Source organism: Eretmochelys imbricata, chromosome 13, assembly GCF_965152235.1.
Source record: "Eretmochelys imbricata isolate rEreImb1 chromosome 13, rEreImb1.hap1, whole genome shotgun sequence".
NCBI classification, from domain to species: Eukaryota; Metazoa; Chordata; order Testudines; family Cheloniidae; genus Eretmochelys; species Eretmochelys imbricata.
The window spans coordinates 33,471,057-33,492,296 of NC_135584.1; the positions used below are offsets into that span (position 1 = coordinate 33,471,057).

The following is a 21,240-nucleotide window of genomic DNA, read 5'->3' on the forward strand; positions in this document are numbered from 1 at the left end:
TCCCTCCCAGACCCCAGTGGCCTTTACCTCAGGGCTCTGCCCCAGCAGTACCCCCACAATCTGGGTCTCCCCTCCCAGGGGAACCCCCAACCCTCTATACCCACCTTTCCTCAGTGGGTATTGCCAGTCATCATCTAGCCCCTATTCTCTGGGGCAGACTGCAATCTGTAATGGCCACCCATCACTGGCAAGGGAATAGGACCAGCTGCATCTGCCTATCCCCAGGCTGCACCTCTGCAGCTCCAGTACCTGCTTAGCCCATTGCCAGGCTGGAGATCCCCCACTCCTTTTGCCCTTCCCCAGCACTGCCCAGCTTCAGGTACCCTTGTTCCTCCAGACAGCAAGGCCCATCTCTCTCCAAAGCTAGAGAGAGACTGTGACCCAGCTCCTCCCTGAACCCTTATAACAGAGCCAGGTGTGGCCTGATTGGGTGCAGCCACAACTGTGGCTGCCTCCCCATTCAGCCTTTAACCTTTTTTTTTTTCCCCAGGAGCAGGGTAACTGCCCCACTACAATGTCCCTTTACAGAACAGCAGCACACATGATACAAGGATCACTGGTCACACAGCTGTCAGAGCCTTCAGGGCCAGGAGGCCTATTAGTCATACATTGTCTTGGTAAAATCAGGGCCACTTGCATTCCTCCCATATTGCAGAATGCTCTGTCAATTCCTGGACATTTCTTTGGGGTGGGTTCTATTCTATGCAATATCAACTGGTTTATAAAAAAACAACAATGCTGTGGCTTCCAGAACCTGCTGCGTCTCCTGGAACATCTAATAGCGTGATAACACAATGGCCTGGGGTTAGATCCTGTAGGTTTCTCTCTTTGACTAGGCCCAAACTAGTGGTATTGGAGTCTCTGTATTTCCTGTGTACACTATGTAACTAGCATTTATAACGAACAACAGAGAATGAACAAGACATCCAGGTTAAGATTTTCAAAGTGGCCTAATGGATTTAGGTACCCAACTCCTATTGAAAGTCAGTGGCCATCAGGGATCTAACATTTCCAAAGGTATTTGTGCACCTTAAAGCTCCTAGTGGGATTTAGAAAATTGCTTAAATAGGTTAGGTTCCTAGCACCAGATTTTTAAAGGTATTTAATGGAAGCTAAGTGCCTGAATAACTTTAACAATATAGCCCCAACTATTGACCTGCAATGAAGTTAGACACCTAACCGTCTCATGTGCTTATGTAAATCCAGTAGTCATCTAGCTACATTTTTAGGTGCAAATCTGGCCCTGACTCCCTTAGATTTCTTTGAAAATCTCAGGCCACAGGCTTCATCTAACGGTCACTGAACGACTGTCTTTCCAGTGACTTTAGTGGGAGTAGTTCCCAACAGAGGTGTTAGCCAATACATACATGTTGGTGAATAATTCATCACATCACTGGGTATTATGCAGATGATATTGCTATAATATACGTTGTATCTATGAAGCATTGGCTCAGGGGAACTTTGACTGATGTATATATATATGTGTTGGGAAGTTATGTTAACTGAATACGTTATGGTCTCCCCACAATTCGGTTCACTCATGTGGAGGATCCCCCAATACTTTGCAAAGCTGAAGCCAGCTTTGGCATTAGGAAATAGGACGCCTGTCAAAGACATGATGCATGAATGGTATGTCCTAGCACAGACTGGGGTGAACCTCTATACCTGGTTGGTTTGGCACATAGTACCCAAAAGCAGAGATAAGCAAAGTACAGAGCAAAACCGTAAGTTTAGGAACTATTATACACTGGTGGGTTGGATTTCTAGTGACCAGTAAAGGGCTTTGTAAGTTGTAAAATCATAACATAAATATTGCTAGCTGAAATGCATATTTTTGATGCACACCTTTTGAGTAACATGAACACCCTGCGAGAATTTGCTTCCTGGAAGGGTAGGTATGTCTCCTTTTTGTATTGTATTGCTTTATCTTTAGACAATACATTTGGCTAGGTTTGGTTATTTGGTCTCTTGGTCTTTTTAAGACTGAACCCCAAGTGTAGTCAAACAATTGACACACCTTTTAGTCATTAGAGATGATTGTCACATACATTTGAAGGTTTCAGGGTAACAGCCGTGTTAGTCTGTATTCGCAAAAAGAAAAGGAGTACTTGTGGCACCTTAGAGACTAACCAATTTATTTGAGCATGAGCTCACGAAAGCTCATGCTCAAATAAATTGGTTAGTCTCTAAGGTGCCACAAGTACTCCTTTTCTTTTTGCGTATACATTTGAAGGTGCCTATTCTGACTATAGATTGGGTGAATGTCTGCTGGTGAGTCAAAGTGGGGTTTATTCTCAGCTCTGGCATTGAACCAGCTTATGTCTCAGTAGCCACATTTTGCAGATGAGGAAAACAATATTTTCCCCTTTCACAGACTGATTTGATGCTCAGGTCAGATTTTCAAAAGAATTGAAGGTGTTCGGTTCCCAAATCCCATTGGTAGTCAATAGAATTTGGGTGCCTAACTCTTTTATGCACCTTTGCAAATCCCAGCCAAAAAGACATTTTTTAATAAAAAGAATTAGTCTGTTTTTTTTAAATAAATTACTGTTTTATGTAATTACCAGGGGGAGGGACAGCTCAGTGGTTTAAGCATTGGCCTGCTAAACCCAGGGTTGTGAGTTAAATCGTTGAGGGGGCCATTTAGGGATCTGGGGCAAAAATTGGTGGTTGGTCCTGCTTTGAGCAGAGGGTTGGACTAGATGACCTCCTGAGGTCCCTTCCAACCCTGATATTCTATGATTCTATGTGTGCGTTATATCTTAGTGAACACACTCAAGTACATGAATGCTAAACTTTGGAAATTTAAAATATGAATCTGATTCTTCTCTCATTTCTAGGTGTACTCTGGTCAGTAGAACTGAATCTCTTCATACTTACAAAATTGTAAATCAAAGGTAATACATAAAATCCTCTAAGTCTTAGTTAGCATTTTCTCCAATAGATCTCAAAGTGCTTTATCATGATCCCCCTTGTACCCATGGGGAAACTGAGGCACATAACAGGGAAGTGACTTGCTCAGGGCCACCCACCAGGAACAGAGCCCAGGACTCTTTAGTCCCCATCCACAACGCTCACCACTAGGCAACACTGCCTCAATGGAGTTTACAAGCATGTTAAACTGGTGTTACTGATGGAGCATTCAGGGTTACTCCTAAGAGGACACATTTTAATTTTACTGTTCACCAAACCTCACCCAGCAGATCTGAGTCTGGCTAAAGGAAAGCACCATCCCAGGGAATTCTTGGATCCAGGGTCCATTTTAGCTGAGCAACTAAAGGCCTGAGAGACCGGTGCCGGATTCTGGTTCTGGCCTGCAGTAGGGCCATGGGGTGGCAGTTCTGGCAGTGCAGTCAGTAGGACTTGTACTGACTCCGCTGTGGGGAGCCGTGTTACTGTGTGTTTGTTTGTATCACCGGAGCACCCGGCCTCAGACCAGGACCCCAGGCACTGGACAAAAAGATGGTCTCTGCCTTAAGGGGCTTGCAATCTTGCTACAATGCTGTGCTGTACCAGTCCCTCACCTGTTTGCAGGACCCTGGGTGTCCCGCATGCCCCGCACCGCTCTGCAGGAGCTCCAAGCACCGGGACTGTCAAGCTCGAGCTGTCTCCAGCATCAGCAAGCACCAGAGGCTTCAAAGACGTCCGGCAGCCTCAACACTGAGTCTCATTTATATTGATTACAGCCAAGTTTGGCCCTTTCCAGCAGTTAACAAGAAGGTCTGAGGAACCGCGGGAGGGGCGGAAATAAACATAGGGAAATAGTTTTACTTTGTGTAATGACACATCGACTCCCAGTCTTTATTCAAGCCTAATTTAATGGTGTCCAGTTTGCAAATTAATTCCAATTCAGCAGTCTCTCATTGGAGTCTGTTTCTGAAGTTTTTTTATTGAAGAATTTGCCACTTTTAGGTCTTTATGAACTTTTTTGTTCAAACAAGTCTTTATGAAATTTGTAAGAAATGTGGGGGTGATTTTCTCATTATTAGAGCTATTCAGGACCAGAATTTTCATTTCATATTGCAGTCAGGGATGCAATCCCATTGCTTAACTCTTCGAAGGACGTCTAATCTGAAACTGGCTAGAATACAGAGACAAACCAAAATCTTCTCAGACTGTGGCTTAAATTGTAAATTCCAAGTTGATTGACTCCATACCTTAAGGAATATTTTTTTAACTGAAATCAGGGGTTTAATCATTATTACTGGCTATTTACCATTCACTGTGATTTGCTGCCGTGTAGAGATCTATAGAAAAGATACAGAAAACATTGGTTTCCTCCTAATGCCCATTGTACACCATGGCCACACCTTTACCAAACTTCACCCTCTGCTCTCCCTAGACTCCATGATACAGTACAACTGCCCCTTTCTGATCTCTGCAGCCCCCAATGCCCCTTGGCCCTGGGTACATTCTTGCTTGTGCAGCTGGCCCTGAAGCTGGTACCGCGGTTTCTGTTTTTAGTCAGTGAGCTAGAGCACAGCTAGAGCGGCTACAGGAGATGCCATTCACACCCCTGGCTGCAGTGTAGACGCACCCCACCTATGTAAACTGAATTATTCAGTCAGGCCTCTTCCCGTCAGTCAGCTGTTTTTGACCTGGCAAATCAGCGTCACTTCTCTGAACGCCATTTTAATGCGGAAGACAGACAGGTTCCTTGGGTTCCTGCAGATCTTTTCGAAGCCACGAACGTGCTAACGTAGACTCACAGAGACTCACTTACGCAAGGTCTCCACACAGATTTTGCACCAGGATCACTCTTCGGGTTAGTGGTGTGACTTCTGTTTTGGAAATCGTTCTACCAGTACAACCTCTAGCGCGGACACAGCGACCCAATATCGAGGTCCCTTGGACTGGTATAGCTTCTTCCCCTTCGGAATGAACTATCCTGATACAAGCAGTTTTACCTCAGTGTAGTTGCATCCAGTCATATTAGATGAGTGGCCCCCTCAAGGCGAGTACCGGAGGCCTCAGGGAAGGCCAGAATGAAGCCCTTCACCTCAGTTTCCCTTCTTCGTTCCCCAACTAAACTCCACACGGGTTTTTTCCAGTCCAATCACAGCAGCCCCCATTTAGGTTTCATTTATTAACTTAACATTCAAAACTAAAAGGCAGATGACACCTTCCCTCCAGTCGCGTACAACCCCACTCCCCCCATCCACTGTGAGTCCTGCCCGCCTTAGCTGGCCCCTCTCAGCTCTTCCTAGATGGAGCAATTCCTCCAGTCCCAGGGTTTTCCCTCATTCACTCTCTGAACTTTCACTTCAGCCTCCTGGGTCTGCCTCTTCCCCCATCCCCCTTCTGCCCTTTATTGGATATTGCCTGATTCCCCCCAGGTGGGGACCCTTCTCTAACAAGGGCTGGCTTGGCCCCAACTCTCCAGCCCATGGGCACGTAGCCCTATAATAAGCAGATCATCATCATCAGGTTTCTATTATGCCTCTGGCATTTAGGGCAGTGATGAAGATCCTCCATTTCTGTCTGTTTCTGGCAACGGTTGTTTCCGTAACATATTTTGTTTTTTATGGGACAGGGTTGTTAGCCCTGTGCCTAACCCCCAAATTGGAGGACCAGGGTATCGGTTTGGTCCACACAGACCAATCCGGAATGGTTAAACCAACCAGGAGCAAAAAGCCCCCGCCAGCACAGACTGTGGGGATCATTAGAACACGCAAGCTGTCCCACCACAACAAGGCACGGATACCAGAGGACAGGCAGAGATAGGGCAATATAGTTCAAGTGGTGCAATTTCTATGTGTAGACAAACCTTGACACATTTATTCCTCACACCTGCCACGAAGGGGACAGATAATGGGAGGTGTGACAAGAGAGATGACAGAAAGAGAAGACTCAGTTTATTTCTTTTATTGCACGATACTCTTGGTGACAGATACACAGTTATTAGGGTCACTGGGAAAATAGAGAAACACTAGAAGGAACTGGTGGAAAGCATCCCCTGGGAAAGGTCTCAGGATAGTGGTTTGGCTATAAATGTACAGGGTTTTCCCATAAAAGGCCAATGTTAGGCACCCAAATCCTATGGGCAGTGAATGGGAGTTGGGCAACTCACACCCTTTGGTCCCATTGTCAAATATAACGGACATTGTGGAGCAGATCGGGCACTGGACTGGGACGCTGGATAGTTGGTTTCCTTGCTCGAGCACACAGTGATTCCAGCCTTCTGGGAATCACAAACCCAGCTTGGCTGCAGCAAACCCTGCAGTAGTGCTCATCTGTGGCATCTTATATAGGTCCTAAAAAGGCTGGGGTCACAGGTTTTAAGAGGTCTCTTAATCTCCAATTTCTCCCACATGTGTGACTCTGTAAGAGCATGACTTGAAGGCCAATGAAGTTCAGGGAAATGTGACCTGGGACTACAGTCAGCTTTGGTTCAGGCCCTACCCAAGCCCATGTTATATCTGTTTTAACCCAAGGAAACTGACCAATTAGCATGGTCCAAACATGAATATCCTGCAAGCTTTCCTCAGGGTCTCCTGGGCCTCTTTGTTTCTCAGGCTGTAGAAGAGGAGATTGACCAGGGGAGTAAGGATGGTGTAGATGACAGACAGATCTTTCTTGAGGCTGCTCAGGATATCGGTGGTTGAGAACATATAGACAGTCAGCAGATTTGCATAATAAATGCTCACCACAATGAGGTGGGAGGAACAGGTGGAAAAGGCCTTTTGCCTACCAGCAATGGATGGGATCCTCAGGATGGTGGCGATGATGCCGACGTAGGACATCAAGGTAAGAAGGAAAGGGACCAGTGAGAAAATCAAGTTGAGTGCAACAGCCAACATTTCCATCTGCTGAGGGTCATTGCAGCAAACTTTTACGAGGGGGATAAAATCGCAAAAGAAATGGTCAATAACGTTGGGGTCACAGAATGTTAACTGAGATATTGACAACATTGTTATGCTACCACCTAGGAATCCACCTATCCAACAGCCACTTGTGAGCTGCAGGCAAGACCTGTCACTCATACAGACTAGATAGTGCATTGGATTGCATATAGGTAAATACCTATCGTGAGACATCACCGAAAAGAAGACATTGTGCACCTGCTAGACAAGCAAAGAAATATAATTGTGTGAGAAACCCATTGAATGACAGTGTCCTGTCCCCTGTCAGGAGACCGGCCAGCACCTTGGGCAGGACGGTGGATGTGTAGCAGGTCTCCAGTTCCCCAGGAGGAAGTATATGGGTGTGTGAAGGTGCTGATCAGACACTACTAGCACAATGATGAGGATGATCCCAGCCATAATCACAATATAGATCACTCGAAACAGCAGGAAGAGAAGGATCTGCAGTTCTGGGACATTCCCAAATCCCAGGAGGATTAATTCTGTGATGGACATTCCATTTCCCTGTTCTTGGTTCGCCAAGTGGTGTGTCTATGGGAAAGAAATGAACTCTGACACATAAATAAGGATTCACTCAATAAATTCACTCAATAAAACATCAGCATTATTTTCATTTTCTCACTCTGCTGGCTACCACAAAGATGGGTAAGTGGAGAATGGAGGCCAGGGGAGGGGAAAAGCCAACTCTTAACCTTTGGGGTAGATTATATATCTGACCAGGCTTCCGGTTCAACAAAACATTAATCTCTCTGGAAACAGATGGCACCAAGCACTCAAATACTATGGTGATGGAGCTTATCGGTACAACAGTACAGAAATGTGTTGGTTCAAATAATCACATGTTTCATTACCTGGTGTATGAGAGCAGAGCAATGGCCTTTCTAGATTGGAGATCCATGTGCAAAATGGGACAAGATTTGATATTTTAGAGGATCCCACAACAGAGAAAAAAATCAATCAACTAAGGCTGGGATTTTCAGTGTGTGGGGAACCAACTCCAAGTGAATTGCAGTGGAAAGGGGCTGCCTATCTCTAGAAGAGGCATTTGAAAGTTTTTTATCATCAGACAAATTCCTCTCCTTCCCTTGGACAATACTTCATTGTCCTGCAGTCAGACATTGTACACAGAGAGAAGTGAGTAGTAAAGGACTCAATAGCACTCATCACCATGCATTTTTTAACAGGTTTCCACACCCCTCTAGGGCTTATGTCCCGCCTTCCCACCCCGTTTCCATTGGCGCCGAAGTTTAGTGCTGTCGGCCATTTTGAAAAAAAATTGTGCGTCTTTGAATGGGGGAAGTGTTGTGTTTGGCTACATTGAGAGCAGTTTAAAGTTTGGGTAAGGTTTATTGAAAAAAGGTGATTGTATAAGGAGAGCTGTTGTTAAAGGGAAGGTTATTAAAGAAAAGAGAGACGATGGTATGCTGTAAAAGAATAGAAAATATGATACATTGAAAGATTAGAGGGAGAGACATTTGGGTAAGGTTTTGGATGTGATTGAATAAGGAGATCTGTTATTAAAGAATAGAGTGTTTGTGTTACTGAACACATGCAGAGCAAAACATCCTACCCCACCGACTGTTGGTAGTGAAATGACAGCTGTTCTGGGCAGCGCTCCTGGGAGCTAGCCCCTCTTTTTGGTGGACCAATCAGCGGTTGTTTTACAGCTAGGTCACAGAATGCACTTGTGGAACCAATCCTGTAGTCCCAAGCTTTAGAGAGGATCTTTACCTTACATTAAAAGCTATAAAAAGAGGATTAAAAAGGAAATTTAGGAAGTACCTGATAAAAAGGTGAATAAAAAAAGCATTAAACAATATTAAAAACTAAGGCAAGACATGTTGAGCAAGCACATGGCCAAAAACTGGCTTAAAAAAACATTAAAAGCTAGGGTTAAAAAGGATATTTAGGAAGCGCCTGATAAAAAAGTGAATAAAAAAGCATTAAACAATATTAAAACCTGTTTAGTAAACACACAGCCAAATGTTGGCTAAAAACCCATTGAAAGCTATAAAAGGGAAATTTGCTAAGCACGTGATAAAAAAAAGTGAATAAAAAAGCCTTCAGGATCAGGGTAGATTAAAAGCAAGAACAGAGAAAAGATAGAGAGCACATGGTTGAATTAAAGAGAGAGAGAGAGAGAGAGAGATTTTTTACCTTGAGTGTCTATCTGTAACATGAGGCAGCTGCACAGTTTAGAAATGTTCAGACTTGTTCTCCCCGCCTGTGGATCGGGCCAGTCAGAGGTTGTTTTACAAGGGCAGCGTTATAGAGTTTATTTTTTGGAACCAATTTTACAGGCCTATGATCCCGTGCCCCCTCCCTCTTTAACGGCCTTATTCTTATCTAAAGAAAGAGACTCCCAGCGTTTTCTCCGCCTTGTATTTTTTTAGAAAGGAGTTTTCGTAAAAGTTAAAACCACACGCTTTTAGCAACAAGCGATTTTTAAAAGTTTTTTTCTAGGGTTTAGGCTAGCACTGGTTATGATGTTTTCTAGTAAGCCCAGTATAAAAGAACAGGCTTGTGCAGCGGATTGCTGTGATTGGAAGAAAGAAGGCTGCTTTTTAACAAACACAAGGTAGTTACGTTAAGTTTTGTAATGGAGCAAAGCTCTGCTTTATGTTGACTGGGAAAGGCCCAGCCCTTTACTTACAGGGGTGTTTCAATAAAATGGAGCAGGCAGAATTACCCCAGGATTTTAGTAACAGGCAGTTTATATTTTTCTTATTTTGTTAACCCCTGAATCAGAGAGAAGAAGCTTGTTTTTTTGTTTTTTGTTTTTTTGGTTTTTTTTACTTTTTAACAAAGAGAGGTGAAAGTTTTGTAAAGGAATAAACCCTTCAAATAACACACACCTGTATTTAGCCCCATGGGCATAAGGGTTTTGATAAAAGGTAAGCCTGCAGAAACAGTTTAGGGTTTAAAAACACAAAAATGTTTTAGACTAACATGGTCAGTAAAAACAATGTGAAAAAAGAAGCCATTGTGATCAGAAATAAGAAAGCCCAAGGCCTGTTTTTAAAACAAAAGGATACCAAAGACTTGTACTGAAAAGAACAGTAACTTTAACTGTAAATAAGCTCACTGTATAAAATAAAACCTTTTGAACCATGGAAGCTAAAGAATGTAGCCCAGGATTCCTGCCTTTTTTTTTTTTTCCTTTAGAGGCCACTTGCTCTGCTCTTATCGAAACAAACAGACCCCTGTAACAAATGCTGACCAGCACACACTATAAACAATTAAATAAATTGAAGTAAAGAATAAAGGCTGTAGCTTTTAAAGACTTTTGGTTACAGATACGTTAATGGGCATATCCCCATTTACAGTGTCTTTCTATTAACTGTGTAAACACACTTACTATAGAAAATACGAACTTTTTAACCATTAAAGCTAAAGTATGTAGCCCCTTTGTTCCCCCGTCTTTTTTTCTATAAAAAAATGACCCTTACACCCCATGGTTTTAAATTTTAGGGGCCCCACGTCCTTTTTTCAACAGGTTTAAACCTATAAATAGGGACAGAAAACTGGACAAGGATGTTAAAGACACACCACTGACACGAGACTTTTGGTGTCATGGGAAGCAACGACATGGTAAGAAAAAGGACTACGGTGTATGTTACCCTGTTCTATACCTGTGTTGTGCTCAGTTAAAAGTTAATATACGTATTTTTTTCAACTAGGACGAGGCCTTTTTTCTTGACATACCAGATTCTGCACTAGAAGTTTTAAATTTCGGGAAGCTGCTTAATATGTTACATGTTTATGGTTTATGTTTAAAAGAAATGGTTTTAAGGAGTTTATTTTTTTAAATTTAGAACAAGATGGAAGTCAAAACCAGCAGATAGGTTTTCCTGAAATGACAGAAGACGGTACGGTTTGTTTTTAAATATGTGTTTGAAATAGTGTTCGTTTTTTCTAGGGTTTGTTGTTGTTAGTAAAAAAAAGAAATTACCTTTGCCCCAAAGGTTTGACTGTAAAAGCGTTTTCCTGAGCCTCCTTGCGAATTGTGGAGCTGTGCTGCCACCGTGTGGCGTAAGAGGGAATAGCGCTTTAGTTTTTTACAAGGTATTTAGTGTAAAGGGGTGGGTTGTGTGGAATATATGTACAGGGCAGATGTTTGTGGCTGTTAGTAGAAAGAACATACAGGTTTATGCGCTAAAAACATTTTGTTTATGTGTATTGACAGACTTATCAAGTGTTATCCCTCAAGAAGGAACGTTGAAGGGGACCAAGAAATTTCCCTCTGAATCCGTGACAGTTGGAAACAAGGGTATTAGACACTTTGATTTTGAGCAGCCCAGCACATCCAAATCCCTCGTTACACAGAGCCAGCTGCCTTTAAGGAGGGGCAAAAAATATCCCTCTGAGGCAAGTGCCATTGGAAGCAAAGGTATTAGACTCCATTATTTTGAGCAGCCCAGTACATCCAAAGCCCCCGTTACACAGAACCAGCCGTCCTTAAAAAGGGCCAAAAAATCTACCACTAAAACAGAAGCATATGGGAGCAAGGTGGTTAACCCCCCTCCCCCAATTTTGATCTGCCCTGCACCACCAGGGCCAAAAAATCTACCTCTGCAGCTGTCAGGGACACTGGCAAGCGATCCAAAGGGATTAAACCCCCTAGTTCTCAACAGGGTGTGACTAAACATGAAACCTAAAAACATAAAGAGGGGTTGGAGGAAAAAAATGGAAGAGATCTAAAAAATTGAGGTGGCTTTTGGCTAAAATGCCCAACTATTAGAGGGGGCCAGACATGTCCATCAGGAGCTGGGGTTTTGGGACCCTGTTTAGTCACACCCTCCCTTCCACCTTCAACACACTTTCCAACTTTTCAAGCAGTGCACGGATCTCTGTTATCTTTTGGTCTAAAACCATCCTTTCTTCTGGAGCATTTTGCTTTTGAAACACCTCAACAATTAGCTTTGAAAACTTTTTGTTTATTAAACTCTTCAAAGATGGACACAGAGGCTGCTACAGGATTGTTTGCCTTTACCCTTTTCAAAGCTGGTTCCTTCGGGGCTGTAAAGGCTTCGGACTGTTGAGAACTAGGGGGTTTAATCCCTTTGGATCACTTGCCAGTGGCCCTGGCAGCTGCAGAGGTAGATATTTTGGCCCTGGTGGTGAAGGGCAGATCAAAATTGTGGGGGGGCAGGTTAACCCCCTTGCTCCCATATGCTTCTGTTTTAGTGGTAGATTTTTTGGCCCTTTTTAAGGACGGCTGGTTCTGTGTAACGGGGGCTTTGGATGTACTGGGCTGCTCAAAATCCGGGGGTCTAATACCTTTGCTTCCAATGGCACTTGCCTCAGAGGGATATTTTTTGCCCCTCCTTAAAGGCAGCTGGCTCTGTGTAACGAGGGATTTGGATGTGCTGGGCTGCTCAAAATCAAAGTGTCTAATACCCTTGTTTCCAACTGTCACGGATTCAGAGGGAAATTTCTTGGTCCCCTTCAACGTTTCTTCTTGAGGGATAACACTTGATAAGTCTGTCAATACACATAAACAAAATGTTTTTAGCGCATAAACCTGTATGTTCTTTCTACTAACAGCCACAAACATCTGCCCTGTACATATATTCCACACAACCCACCCCTTTACACTAAATACCTTGTAAAAAACTAAAGCGCTATTCCCTCTTACGCCACACGGTGGCAGCACAGCTCCACAATTCGCAAGGAGGCTCAGGAAAACGCTTTTACAGTCAAACCTTTGGGGCAAAGGTAATTTCTTTTTTTTACTAACAACAACAAACCCTAGAAAAAACGAACACTATTTCAAACACATATTTAAAAACAAACCGTACCGTCTTCTGTCATTTCAGGAAAACCTATCTGCTGGTTTTGACTTCCATCTTGTTCTAAATTTAAAAAAATAAACTCCTTAAAACCATTTCTTTTAAACATAAACCATAAACATGTAACATATTAAGCAGCTTCCCGAAATTTAAAACTTCTAGTGCAGAATCTGGTATGTCAAGAAAAAAGGCCTCGTCCTAGTTGAAAAAAATACGTATATTAACTTTTAACTGAGCACAACACAGGTATAGAACAGGGGTAACACACACCGTAGTCCTTTTTCTTACCATGTCGTTGCTTCCCATGACACCAAAAGTCTCGTGTCAGTGGTGTGTCTTTAACATCCTTGTCCAGTTTTCTGTCCCTATTTATAGGTTTAAACCTGTTGAAAAAAGGACGTGGGGCCCCTAAAATTTAAAACCATGGGGTGTAAGGGTCATTTTTTTATAGAAAAAAAGACGGGGGAACAAAGGGGCTACATACTTTAGCTTTAATGGTTAAAAAGTTCGTATTTTCTATAGTAAGTGTGTTTAAACAGTTAACAGAAAGACACTGTAAATGGGGATATGCCCATTAACGTATCTGTAACCAAAAGTCTTTAAAAGCTACAGCCTTTATTCTTTACTTCAATTTATTTAATTGTTTATAATGTGTGCTGGTCAGCATTTGTTACAGGGGTCTGTTTGTTTCGATAAGAGCAGAGCAAGCGGCCTCTAAAGGAAAAAAAAAAAAAAGGCAGGAATCCTGGGCTACATTCTTTAGCTTCCATGGTTCAAAAGGTTTTATTTTATACAGTGAGCTTATTTACAGTTAAAGTTACTGTTCTTTTCAGTACAAGTCTTTGGTATCCTTTTGTTTTAAAAACAGGCCTTGGGCTTTCTTATTTCTGATCACAATGGCTTCTTTTTTCACACTGTTTTTACTGACCATGTTAGTCTAAAACTTTTTTGTGTTTTTAAACCCTAAACTGTTTCTGCAGGCTTACCTTTTATCAAAACCCTTATGCTCATGGGGCTAAATACAGGTGTGTGTTATTTGAAGGGTTTATTCCTTTACAAAACTTTCACCTCTTTGTTAAAAAGTAAAAAAAAACAAAACAAAACAAAAAAAACAAGCTTCTTCTCTCTGATTCAGGGGTTAACAAAATAAGAAAAATATAAACTGCCTGTTACTAAAATCCTGGGGTAATTCTGCCTGCTCCATTTTATTGAAACACCCCTGTAAGTAAAGGGCTGGGCCTTTCCCAGTCAACATAAAGCAGAGCTTTGCTCCATTACAAAACTTAACGTAACTACCTTGTGTTTGTTAAAAAGCAGCCTTCTTTCTTCCAATCACAGCAATCCGCTGCACAAGCCTGTTCTTTTATACTGGGCTTACTAGAAAACATCATAACCAGTGCTAGCCTAAACCCTAGAAAAAAAACTTTTAAAAATCGCTTGTTGCTAAAAGCGTATGGTTTTAACTTTTACGGAAACTCCCTTCTAAAAATATACAAGGCGGAGAAAACGCTGGGGGTCTCTTTATTTAGATTAGAATAAGGCCGTTAAAGAGGGAGGGGGCGCGGGATCATAGGCCTGTAAAATCGGTTCCAAAAAATAAATTCTACAACGCCGCCCTTGTAAAACAACCTCTGACTGGCCCGATCCAAAGGCGAGGAGAGCAAGTCTGAACATTTCTAAACTGTGCAGCTGCCTCATGTTACAGATAGACACGCAAGGTAAAAAATCTCTCTCTCTCTCTCTCTCTTTAATTCAACCATGTGCTCTCTATCTTTTCTCTGTTCTTGCTTTTAATCTACCCTGATCCTGAAGGCTTTTTTAAACACTTTTTTTTATCACGTGCTTAGCAAATTTCCCTTTTATAGCTTTCAATGGGTTTTTTAGCCAACATTTGGCCGTGTGTTTACTAAACAGGTTTTAATATTGTTTAATGCTTTTTTATTCACTTTTTTATCAGGCGCTTCCTAAATTTCCTTTTTAACCCTAGCTTTTAATGTTTTTTTAAGCCAGTTTTTGGCCATGTGCTTGCTCAACATGTCTTGCCTTAGTTTTTAATATTGTTTAATGCTTTTTTTATTCACCTTTTTATCAGGTACTTCCTAAATTTCCTTTTTAATCCTCTTTTTATAGCTTTTAATATAAGGTAAAGATCCTCTCTAAAGCTTGGGACTACAGGATCGGTTCCACAAGCGCATTCTGTGACCTAGCTGTAAAACAACCGCTGATTGGTCCACCAAAAGGAGGGGCTAGCTCCCAGGAGCGCTGCCCAGAACAGCTGTCATTTCACTACCAACAGTCGGTGGGGTAGGATGTTTTGCTCTGCATGTGTTCAGTAACACAAACACTCTAAGAGCTCTCCTTACTCAATCACATCTAATAACCGTTTTTCTCTCAATGTATCCAAGCACAACACTTCCCCTATTCACAATCAGAGGGGTAGGATGTTTCGCTCTGCATGCGTTCAATAACACAAACACTCTATTCTTTAATAACGGATCTCCTTATTCAATCACATCCAATAACCTTACCCAAACGTCTCTCACTCTAATCTTTCAATCTATCACATTTTTATTCTTTCATAGCATACCATCATCTCTCTTTTCTTTAATAACCTGCCCTTTAACAACAGCTCTCCTTATACAATCACCTTTCTTCAATAAACCTTACCCAAACTTTAAACTGCTCTCAATGTAGCCAAACATAACATTTCCCCCATTCAAACATGCACAATTTTTTTTTCAAAATGGCCGATGGCACCAAACTTTGGCGCCAATGGAAACTGGTTGGGAAGGTGAGACATAAGCCCTAGAGGGGTGTGGGCATGTCAAAAAATGCATGGTGATGAGTGCTATTGAGTACTTTACTACTCAGTTCTCTCTGTGTACAGTGTCCGACTGCAGGACAATGAAGTATTGTCCTAGGAAAGGAGAGGCATTTGTCTGATGATAAAAACTTTCAAATGGCTCTTCTAGAGCTAGGAAGCCCATTTCCACTGCAATTCACTTGGAGCTGGTTCCCCACACACTGCAAATCCCAGCTTTAGTTGATTGATTTTTTTCTCTGTTGGGGGTTCCTCTAAAATATCAAATCTTGTCCCATTTTGCACATGGATCTCCAATCTAGAAAGGCCATTGCTCTGCTCTCATACACCAGGTAATGAAACATGTGATTATTTGAACCAACACATTTCTGTACTGTTGTACCGATAAGCTCCATCACCATAGTATTTGAGTGCTTGGTGCCATCTGTTTCCAGAGAGATTAATGTTTTGTTGAACTGGAAGCCTGGTCAGATATATAATCTACCCCAAAGATTAAGAGTTGGCTTTTCCCCTCCCCTGGCCTCCATTCTCCACTCACCCATCTTTGTGGTAGCCAGCAGAGTGAGAAAATGAAAATAATGCTGATGTTTTATTGAGTGAATTTATTGAGTGAATCCTTATTTATGTGTCAGAGTTCATTTCTTTCCCATAGACACACCGCTTGGCGAACCAAGAACAGGGAAATGGAATGTCCATCACAGAATTAATCCTCCTGGGATTTGGGAATGTCCCAGAACTGCAGATCCTTCTCTTCCTGCTGTTTCGAGTGATCTATATTGTGATTATGGCTGGGAACATCCTCATCATTGTGCTAGTAGTGTCTGATCAGCACCTTCACCTCCCCATATACTTCCTCCTGGGGAACTTGTCCTGCCTGGAGACCTGCTACACATCCACCGTCCTGCCCAAGGTGCTGGCCGGTCTCCTGACAGGGGACAGGACACTGTCATTCAATGGGTTTCTCACACAATTATATTTCTTCGCTTGTCTAGCAGGTACACAATGTCTTCTTTTCGGTGATGTCTCACGATAGGTATTTACCTATATGCAATCCAATGCATTATCTAGTCTGTATGAGTGACAGGTCTTGCCTGCAGCTCATAGGTGGCTCTTGGATAAGTGGATTCCTAAGTGGTAGCATAACAATGTTGTCAATATCTCAGTTAACATTCTGTGACCCCAACGTTATTGACCATTTCTTTTGTGATTTTATCCCCTGTGTAAAAGTCTCCTGCAATGACCCTCAGCAGATGGAAATGTTGGCTGTTGCACTCAACTTGATTTTCTCACTGGTCCCTTTCCTTCTTACCTTGATGTCCTACGTCGGCATCATCGCCACCATCCTGAGGATCCCATCCACTGCTGGTAGGCAAAAGGCCTTTTCTACCTGTTCCTCCCACCTCATTGTGGTGAGCATTTATTATGCAAATCTGCTGACTGTCTATATGTTCTCAACCACCGACATCCTGAGCAGCATCAAGAAAGATCTGTCTGTCATAGAATCATAGAATCATAGAATATCAGGGTTGGAAGGGACCTCAGGAGGTCATCTTGTCCAACCTCTGCCCAAAGCAGGACCAACCCCCAACTAAATCATCCCAGCCAGGGCTTTGTCAAGCCTGACCTTAAAAACTTCTAGGGAAGGAGATTCCACCCCCCGCTAGGTAACGCATTCCAGTGTTTCACCACCCTCATAGTGAAAAAGTTTTTCCTAATATCCAACCTAAACCTCCCCCACTGCAACTTGAGACCATTACTCCTTGTTCTGTCATCTGCTACCACTGAGAACAGTCTAGATTCATCCTCTTTGGAACCTCCTTTCACGTAGTTGAAAGCAGCTATCAAATCCCCCCTCATTCTTCTCTTCCTCAGACTAAACAATCACAGTTCCCTCAGCCTCTCCTCATAACTCACGTGTTCCAGTCCCCTAATCATTTTTGTTGCCCACCGCTGGATGTTTTCCAATTTTTTCACATCCTTCTTGTAGTGTGGGGCCCAAAACTGGACACAGTACTCCAGATGAGGCCTCACCAATGTCGAATAGAGGGGAACGATCACGTCTCTCGATCTGCTGGAAATCTATACCATCCTTACTCCCCTGGTCAATCTCCTCATCTACAGCCTGAGAAACAAAGAGGCCCAGGAGACCCTGAGGAAAGATTGCAGATATTCATGTTTGGACCATGCTAATTGGTCAGTTTCCTTGGGTTAAAACAGATATAACATGGGCTTGGGTAGGGCCTGAACCAAAGCTGACTATAGTCCCAGGTCGCGTTTCCCTGAGCTTCATTGGCCTTCAAGTCATGGTCTTACAGAGTCACACGTGTGGGAGAAATTGGAGATTAAGAGACCTCTTAAAACCTGTGACCCCAGCCTTTTTAGGACCTATATAAGATGCTACAGGTGAGCACTACTGCAGGGTTTGCTGCAGCCAAGCTGGGTTTGTGATTCCCAGAAGGCTGGAATCACTGTGTGCTCGAGCAAGGAAACCAACTATCCAGCGTCCCAGTCCAGTGCCCGATCTGCTCCACCATGTCCGTTATATTTGACAATGGGACCAAAGGGTGTGAGTTGCCCAACTCCCATTCACTGCCCATAGGATTTGGGTGCCTAACATTGGCCTTTTATGGGAAAACCCTGTACATTTATAGCCAAACCACTATCCTGAGACCTTTCCCAGGGGATGCTTTCCACCAGTTCCTTCTAGTGTTTCTCTATTTTCTCAGTGACCCTAATAACTGTGTATCTGTCACCAAGAGTATCGTGCAATAAAAGAAATAAACTGAGTCTTCTCTTTCTGTCATCTCTCTTGTCACACCTCCCATTATCTGTCCCCGTCGTGGCAGGTGTGAGGAATAAATGTGTCAAGGTTTGTCTACACATAGAAATTGCACCCACTTGAACTATATTGCCCTATCTCTGCCTGTCCTCTGGTATCCGTGCCTTGTTGTGGTGGGACAGCTTGCATGTTCTAATGATCCCCAGAGTCTGTGTTGGCGGGGGCTTTTTGCTCCTGGTCGGTTCAACGATTCCGGATTGGTCTGTGTGGACCGAACAGATACCCTGGTCCTCCAATTTGGGGGTTAGGCACAGGGCAAACAACCCTGTCCTGTAAAAAACAAAATATGTTACGGAAACAACGCCAGCGAAATCAACCATTACTGTGTGTGATGGCCTTCAGGAGTCAATGACCCATATGACTGCCAGTGATGAAAGCTGAAAGGAAGCTACTGGCATGAAGATTGAAGTGCTCAATACCAAGAGAAAAAACAAAGAAATGCACTGGACAGAGCATTTCAAATAATTGCTGAACAGGGAGCCAACTAAAGAGGAAGCAAATGTCTAGGAAGCAGAAGAAGATCTTGATATCAACAGAAACATCCCAACTAAGGAAGAGATCATTCAAGCCACCAAATCCTTAAGAAATGGGAAAGCTCCTGGCAAGGATAACTTGAATGCAGAATTGTTCAAGGTAAATCCTAACTTAGCAGCATTTATCCTAGCACCTCTATTTACATCAGTCTGGGAAAGGAGAAAAGTGCCAGATGAGTAGACCAATGGGGTTATAGTGAAGATAACAAAGAAAGGAACTCTCAGTGATTGTAATAACTGGCATGGTATCACACTTTTATCTGTGCCAAGGAAAGTATTGTGTAAGATCATAGTCCAGCTTATATCAGAGGCTTTTGTTAGCATTCTCAGAAAATAGCAAGCTGGTTTTTGGAAAGGGCGTGGATGCACAGGCCAGAACGTCACTCTATGAAACATAATAGAAGAGTGCTTAGAATGGCAATGGCAACTCTACATAAATTTCATAGACTTTGACAAGGCTTTTGATAGCATTCACAGACCAGCCTATGGTGTATTATGCGGGCATATGGAATTCTTTTCCATATTATCAACATCATCAAAAGCTTCTATTGCAACTTTATGTGCAGTCTTGATCACAGTGAGCTCAGTTTTGAAGACAAAACAGGAGTACGTCAGGGGTGTGTCATGTCTGCAATCCTCTTCAACATTGCCGTCAACTGGGTAAAGTGGCATACAACAGAAGACATGCCAAGAGGCATTAAATGGACAGAGAAAGTATGACACATCCAAACTGCCTTCATTCCATACAACCTGCCTCAGAAAAATCCTCTGTATCTTTTGGCTCAGAACAATGTCAAACCAAGATCTATTGACACAGTGCAGCTAAGAGGATCTGAGCACCATCATTGCAAGGAGGCGATAGAGATGGATCAGTCATGTGCTTCGGATGGAAACTGATTCCATCATGAGAGTTGCAATACAATGGACACCTGAAGGCAAGAGAAAACCGCCAGAAAACAACATGGTGAAGAGCCGTGGAAGCTGAGCTGAAAAACTTGGGGCACAGCTGGGGAACCATTGAAAGAGTTGCCAGCAACGGACAGGAATGGAGGAGCTTCATCACTGCCCTAAATGCCAGAGGCATAATAGAAACCTGATGATGATGATCTGCCTATTACAGGGCCACGTTCCCGTGGGCTGGAGAGTTGGAGCCAAGCCAGCCCTTGTTAGAGAAGGGTCCCCACCTGGGGGGAATCAGGCAATATCCAATAAAGGGCAGAAGGGGGATGGGGGAAGAGGCAGACCCAGGAGGCTGAAGTGAAAGTTCAGAGAGTAAATGAGGGAAAACCCTGGGACTGGAGGAATTGCTCCATCTAGGAAGAGCTGAGAGGGGCCTGCTAAGGCGGGCAGAACTCACACTGGATGGGAGAAGTGTGGGGTGTACACAACTGGAGGGAAGGTGTCATCTGCCTTTTAGTTCTTCTTCGCATGAAGTGCGTGTGGAACAAAAAGGGATAGCTCCCCGCGGCAGCCTCTCCCGGGACCCAGAGCTGTGCAGGGGAGACCTCAATCCTGGGAAGTAGGGCCCAGGCAGTGCTCATCTGTGGCCTTGGGGGAACACTGCAGAGAGAAGGCAGCCAGACCACGTCTACACTGCGCCGTTAAACCCAGGCACGGGTTTGGACCCAGCCCTGCCTCCCCCTGCTGTCCACACTCAATCTGTCTGACTCAGGCCCTAAGACCCTCCTGGGACAGGGGCAGGGTCTGACCCCAAATCCCACTGAGGTTCAGGTTCAATCCTTGTCATTTTGTGGTGTGGACATAGCTCAAGCTGCAGACCCAAATCAGAAGGTCTGTGCAGAGCAGTATGGGCACCTTAGTGTGGCTGTGAGACCTGATTCCAGCAACCCAGGTTTACAGTGCAGTGCAGACACTCCTATCAGTCTATCTCTCTATTCCCATATATACGACCCATCTGTTTCCATACCCTTCCATCTCTCTATTCCCATATATACCCACCCATCTGTTTCCATACCCTTCCATCTCTCTATTCCCATATATACCCACCCATCTGTTTCCATACCCTTCCATCTATCTATCTATTCCCATATATACCCACCCATCTGTTTCCATACCCTTCCATCTATCTATCTATTCCCATATATACCCACCCATCTGTTTCCATACCCTTCCATCCATCTATCTATTCCCATATATACCCACCCATCTGTTTCCATACCCTTCCATCCATCTATCTATTCCCATATATACCCACCCATCTGTTTCCATACCCTTCCATCTATCTATCTATTCCCATATATACCCACCCATCTGTTTCCATACCCTTCCATCCATCTATCTATTCCCATATATACCCACCCATCTGTTTCCATACCCTTCCATCTATCTATCTATTCCCATATATACCCACCCATCTGTTTCCATACCCTTC

General features: G+C 43.3%; 1 pseudogene; it reads left to right on the top strand.

The window, feature by feature from the left end:
• The first annotated feature begins 1,513 nt into the window (after nt 1-1,513).
• Nucleotides 1,514-17,688, top strand: LOC144273830 (olfactory receptor 11A1-like; annotated as a pseudogene).
• The last annotated feature ends 3,552 nt before the right edge of the window (nt 17,689-21,240 follow it).